The following is a 4,786-nucleotide window of genomic DNA, read 5'->3' as shown; positions in this document are numbered from 1 at the left end:
TTATCTCCAGCGTTTAGTCTGCCGTGTAAAAACAACAACAACTGAGACCTTCCCCTTTCAGCTGTGGGTGTTGATTTTCATTTACAGCTTGGCTGCGCTCAGAGATAGTGGTGGGAGGAGAGGTGTGGAGAGGGGGGTAGGGTCGTGGGGTGGATTTGATTAATTGAGAAGCGGATTACGCTACATGATTGGCGCGTTGAGGAGCAGGAGGATGGCAAAAGGCAGGAGTAGGGATGATGATGTTGTAGGCAACCTTGTTATAATGAAAGTGTTATATATCAGTCTGTTGTTAAGGATCAGTGTCTGTGGAGGGATGTGAGGTCTGGTTAGGTTAGGTTTGCTTCCCATGTTACCTGGGTTATGTGGACTTCATGTGTTAAGGTGGAAGTTATATCCACTCCTAAATTAATATCTCTCTCTCTCTCTCTCTCTCTCTCTTCCTGTAGTTGTCTTTCCCTTATATATAATATGTATCAATCTATATAAAATAAAATGTTCAAAGTAAGAGATCCACCATTCCAACAAGAAATATGGAGAGGGGGTTATGAGAGGTCAGTCGGGGTCAGCCCAAGTGCCACACTTTATGAAATATAGGCATCTACATCGGCCCCCTCCCTCCCCTTCGCGATTTCTCATGATGTCTGAAAATTAAATCGTGGGTGTGTTTTCCGTAGAGTTTTGATGCTTACTCCCGCGGCATTTTCATAGTTAGCTTTTGTGGTGGTGTCATTAACACTTTGCCTCTCTCAGCCTCTTCCCTCTTGACTCATTTCTTGTCCTCTTCATTGCCTCTTTATTGTTCTTTGTGTCATTTCCATGCGTTTTTTTTTCTTTAGTAATCCCTCACTTTCTTGTAATCCCTGACTCTCTTTGTAATCCCCACGGCTGTAATCTCTCGCCTTTCTCAAGGTGTTTCTGAGCCTAGGCCCTTCCTACAAGGCAAGGATCACTATAGCTCCTAAGGACATCTCATAATCTGTTGTCTTAACATGGGCCTCATATTCTAGGTAATGATCAGGTTTTGTGGAATATGGTTATGTGGGCCTGCGGGGCCGCTCCAAGCAACAGCCCGTTGGACCAAGCTCTCACAAGTCAAGTCTGGCTCCGGGGGCCGAGCCGGGCTTGGGGAGTAGAACTACTCCCCAAGTCTGGCCCCGGGGCCGAGCCGGGCTTGGGGAGTAGAACTACTCCCAGAAGCCCATCCAACAGGTATCCAACAGGTCTGGTGGTGGTGTGGTGTGGGCCGTCTCCCGTTGTGCTCCTGTTGGTTCTGTAACGTGTTGCTTCAAAGAACTGTTTAGCCAATGTGTCCATTAGCTTTGCTCTCCATGTCTCTTCGCCTCTTGTGGGGAAGGGGGAAGGTCTTTATTTATCTTGTGTATTGCATCTACTCCTCCCTTCTCCCCCCTACCTCCTGGGTTTGTGATGTATCTACTTCCCCTTATCTACTGTGAGTTGTTCTACATCTACGGAACATGTTGTTGTTAAAGATTCGCTACCTAGAACAAAAAGTTCCAAGTAGCACGGGCTATGGTGAGCCCGTAGTCTACGAACCGGCTGCCACACCTTGTCTTCTGAGTCCATCAGTATATACCTATTCCAGGGTGTGGGATCAATTCTGCATCAGCGAATTTTTAGGAAATTGGTTTTAGTTCTGTTTTGAAGCCATATAGATGGTAAGGAGGATGGGTGTCAACTACACGCCATTTTCCGTGTTAATTTTGCAAGACATTGATCTCAGAACACATCTCTCTCTGTTCCCAGCTGGCCAGCTTCACTCTTGGCCTTTCTTGCCTTAATTCAAAACGTCTTTTCGAGGCAGTAGAACAATTTCGAAACCTCAGTTTTTAGGCAGTTTCTCACACTAATTTGTTTTTTTTTATAGAAATCTACATATACTGCTCCAGAGGAAATTGCTAAGGCTTGTTTTTTTTGCATATGTGAGAAGTGCAATAGGTTCGTCAGACAGGATCCGTTATTTCTGAATCCATATGGATTTGTGTGTGTGTGTGTGTGTGTGTGTGTGTGTGTGTGTGTGTGTGTGTGTGTGTGTGTGTGTGTGTGTGGTTTGTAATTGTCCTCGGCTTTCTTTCTCAATCTTGGAGGGAAAAATGATTCTCGAATATAAACATTACTACGACCAGCATAGTATTACGACCAGCATAGTGGATTTAGAGTGGACATGGACTAACCTGGATTTAGAGCGGGAAGATCCTGTCTGTCACAGTTACTCAACCACTAGGACAAAATCACAGAAGGTTTAAAAGGAAAAACAAAATGCAGATGTTGTGTACGCAGATTTTGCAAAGGCGTTCGACAAATGTGACCATGGCGTGATAGGCCATAACATGAGATCATTAGGAATAACGGGTAAAGTGGGGCGTTGGATTTTCAACTTTCTGTCAAATAGAATGCAGAGAGTGACGGTTAAATTAAGTAAGATCAAGCCCAAATGTAGAGAAAAAGCTCTGTACCCCAGGGCACAGTCCTTGCACCACTGCTATTTCTCATTCTTATCTCTTGATACAGACAAAAATACTAGTCACAGCTTCGTGTCATTCTTTGAAGATGAAACAAAAATCAGCATGAAAATTTCATATATAGAAGACACTCAAAAAACTACAAGCCTATATTAATAAAATCTTTGATTAGGCAACTTAAAATAACATCATGTTTCTACATCATGTTATTTTCTAGACTGTTTTCTTTCTTTCTAGTTCGACAGTTTCTTGATATTAAGAAACCTTAGGAGGGCAGACTGCTCCAGATTGAAGGTGGAGAGTACATGGAGATTGTGAAGAATCTCCTGGTTTAATTGAATAAGAATTTATTCAATTAAGTCAAGTCACTACAAGTTACTTTACCAACCGTTACTTTGTTACTTTCCCTGGAAACACAAACCAAAGTTGTCTCTATTTTCCGCTTGTTACAAATTGTAATAAAGTTGTTACATCTTGGCTTAACGTGTATATGACGCATTAGAATGTTGTTACAACTTGATATATTGATACTTATAACTGGTTAGGAGGTGTTAAAACTTGTTCGAACTTTGTACCAACGTCGTAGTTTCGGTGTGTGATTGGCGGGTTGTTACTTCAGTTGCTCGAGAAGATATCCTTGCCAGAAGATAGCCAAGATCCTGTCCACAGTGAGGAGAGTAATGCCAGCTCCACCCTTGAGATTCAACAGAGCAGCAGAAGAAGTTGTTGAACACATTGGGCAGTACACTCAGAAATCACAATAGCGTGATGCATCAAATGAACAAATCCACAGAGGGCCGTGACGATCCTTGTCTGGGATCCTCTCGGACGTAGGTTCGAATCCTCGTCACGGTCCTTGACGATTTGTGCATTGGTCATATTCTTACCGAAGCGAACACACGAGTCATATAAATACTCACACTCCGCTTAAGTAAAACAAGAAACAAGTAACAGTTAGTGGGCCAGCCAGAGGCTTAGGGCCCGCGCAGGAATATCCTTGGAGAGAAAAAAAATAATAGGCTCACCACCTTAAGAAATTTAATGTCTTGAATCCAGAAATCTCAGAAAACGGAAAGAGTTCTACTAGAAGAATATTTCTAGGAAGGAATTATCATTGGAAAGCGCCAAGCCATTACGACTATATAGCACTGGGAAAGGGGGTCCAGGATAAGGATTTGGGATTGAAATTGAAATTGAAATTGAAATAAGTTTATTGAGGTAAAATACACACAAAGGGATGAGGTAGCTCAAGCTATTCTCACCCCGTTCAGTACATCGTGTTAATATATACATAGACACACATCACAAGCAATAAACATATTACCAAACATTCTGAGAGATAAACATATACATTTCCTCCTTCACAAGTAGTATGGTATCAGACGTACACACAAATACTTTTATGACCTAGGTATACTGTATAGACAATTTGCAAGACACCTGCAGATAATTCAACAAAATATTTCAACCCGTTCTCGCAAATTTAATAAGTCAATATTGACTTATTAACTACGTGCATAGGTGACATACTTAACATAATAGATACCCTTAAAAAGATTCATAGAAAACACCGACCTTACCTAACCTTGTTAGTATTTTAAGATAAGCATCTTATTGCTTCGTAATTACAATTATTACTTAACCTATACCTATTATAGGTTAGATAATAATTGTAATTACGAAGCAATAAGATGCTTATCTTAAGATACTAACAAGGTTAGGTAAGGTCGGTGTTTTCTATGAATCTTTTTAAGGGTATCTATTATGTTAAGTATGTCACCTATGCACGTAGTTAATAAGTCAATATTGACTTATTAAATTTGCGAGAACGGGTTGAAATATTACAAAATTTGTGGGACGGGGGAAAGGAATGTTAATATTTCTGGGAGCTCATATCAGATTAATATTGTGTTTTATGCTCGTGTTACTGTGGCTGCAACTGCTCAGTGTTGCACAGTCTTGCTCAGAATACATTGCCGTTGCGTTTGGTAAGTTTTGGAGCCGTTATGAAATTTGCATAAAAATCTAAGCCGGTGATTTGTTTCGTGAAATTTGCGTTGAGCGTAATGTTTTTGGCGGCCATGGACTAATTTGCATATGATATTACCTGCAGGTTCTTGCTTTATGAAATTCACCGCAGTTTTTAGTACCTTTTTATGGAAAAATCTACACTTTTATGTGTTTCTTTTTTTCTATAGCATTTGTTGTCTGTTGTGAACGTGAAATAATCATATGCATAATTACCAACGAATGTATACCTCATGTATAGCAATTATATAGGCCTCTACCTGAATATAGGACTCTAC

The sequence above is a fragment of the Procambarus clarkii genome, chromosome 92 (assembly GCF_040958095.1).
Source record: "Procambarus clarkii isolate CNS0578487 chromosome 92, FALCON_Pclarkii_2.0, whole genome shotgun sequence".
Lineage (NCBI taxonomy): Eukaryota > Metazoa > Arthropoda > Malacostraca > Decapoda > Cambaridae > Procambarus > Procambarus clarkii.
The sequence above is the reverse complement of the archived record's forward strand: the minus strand, read 5'-3'. Positions refer to the sequence as shown.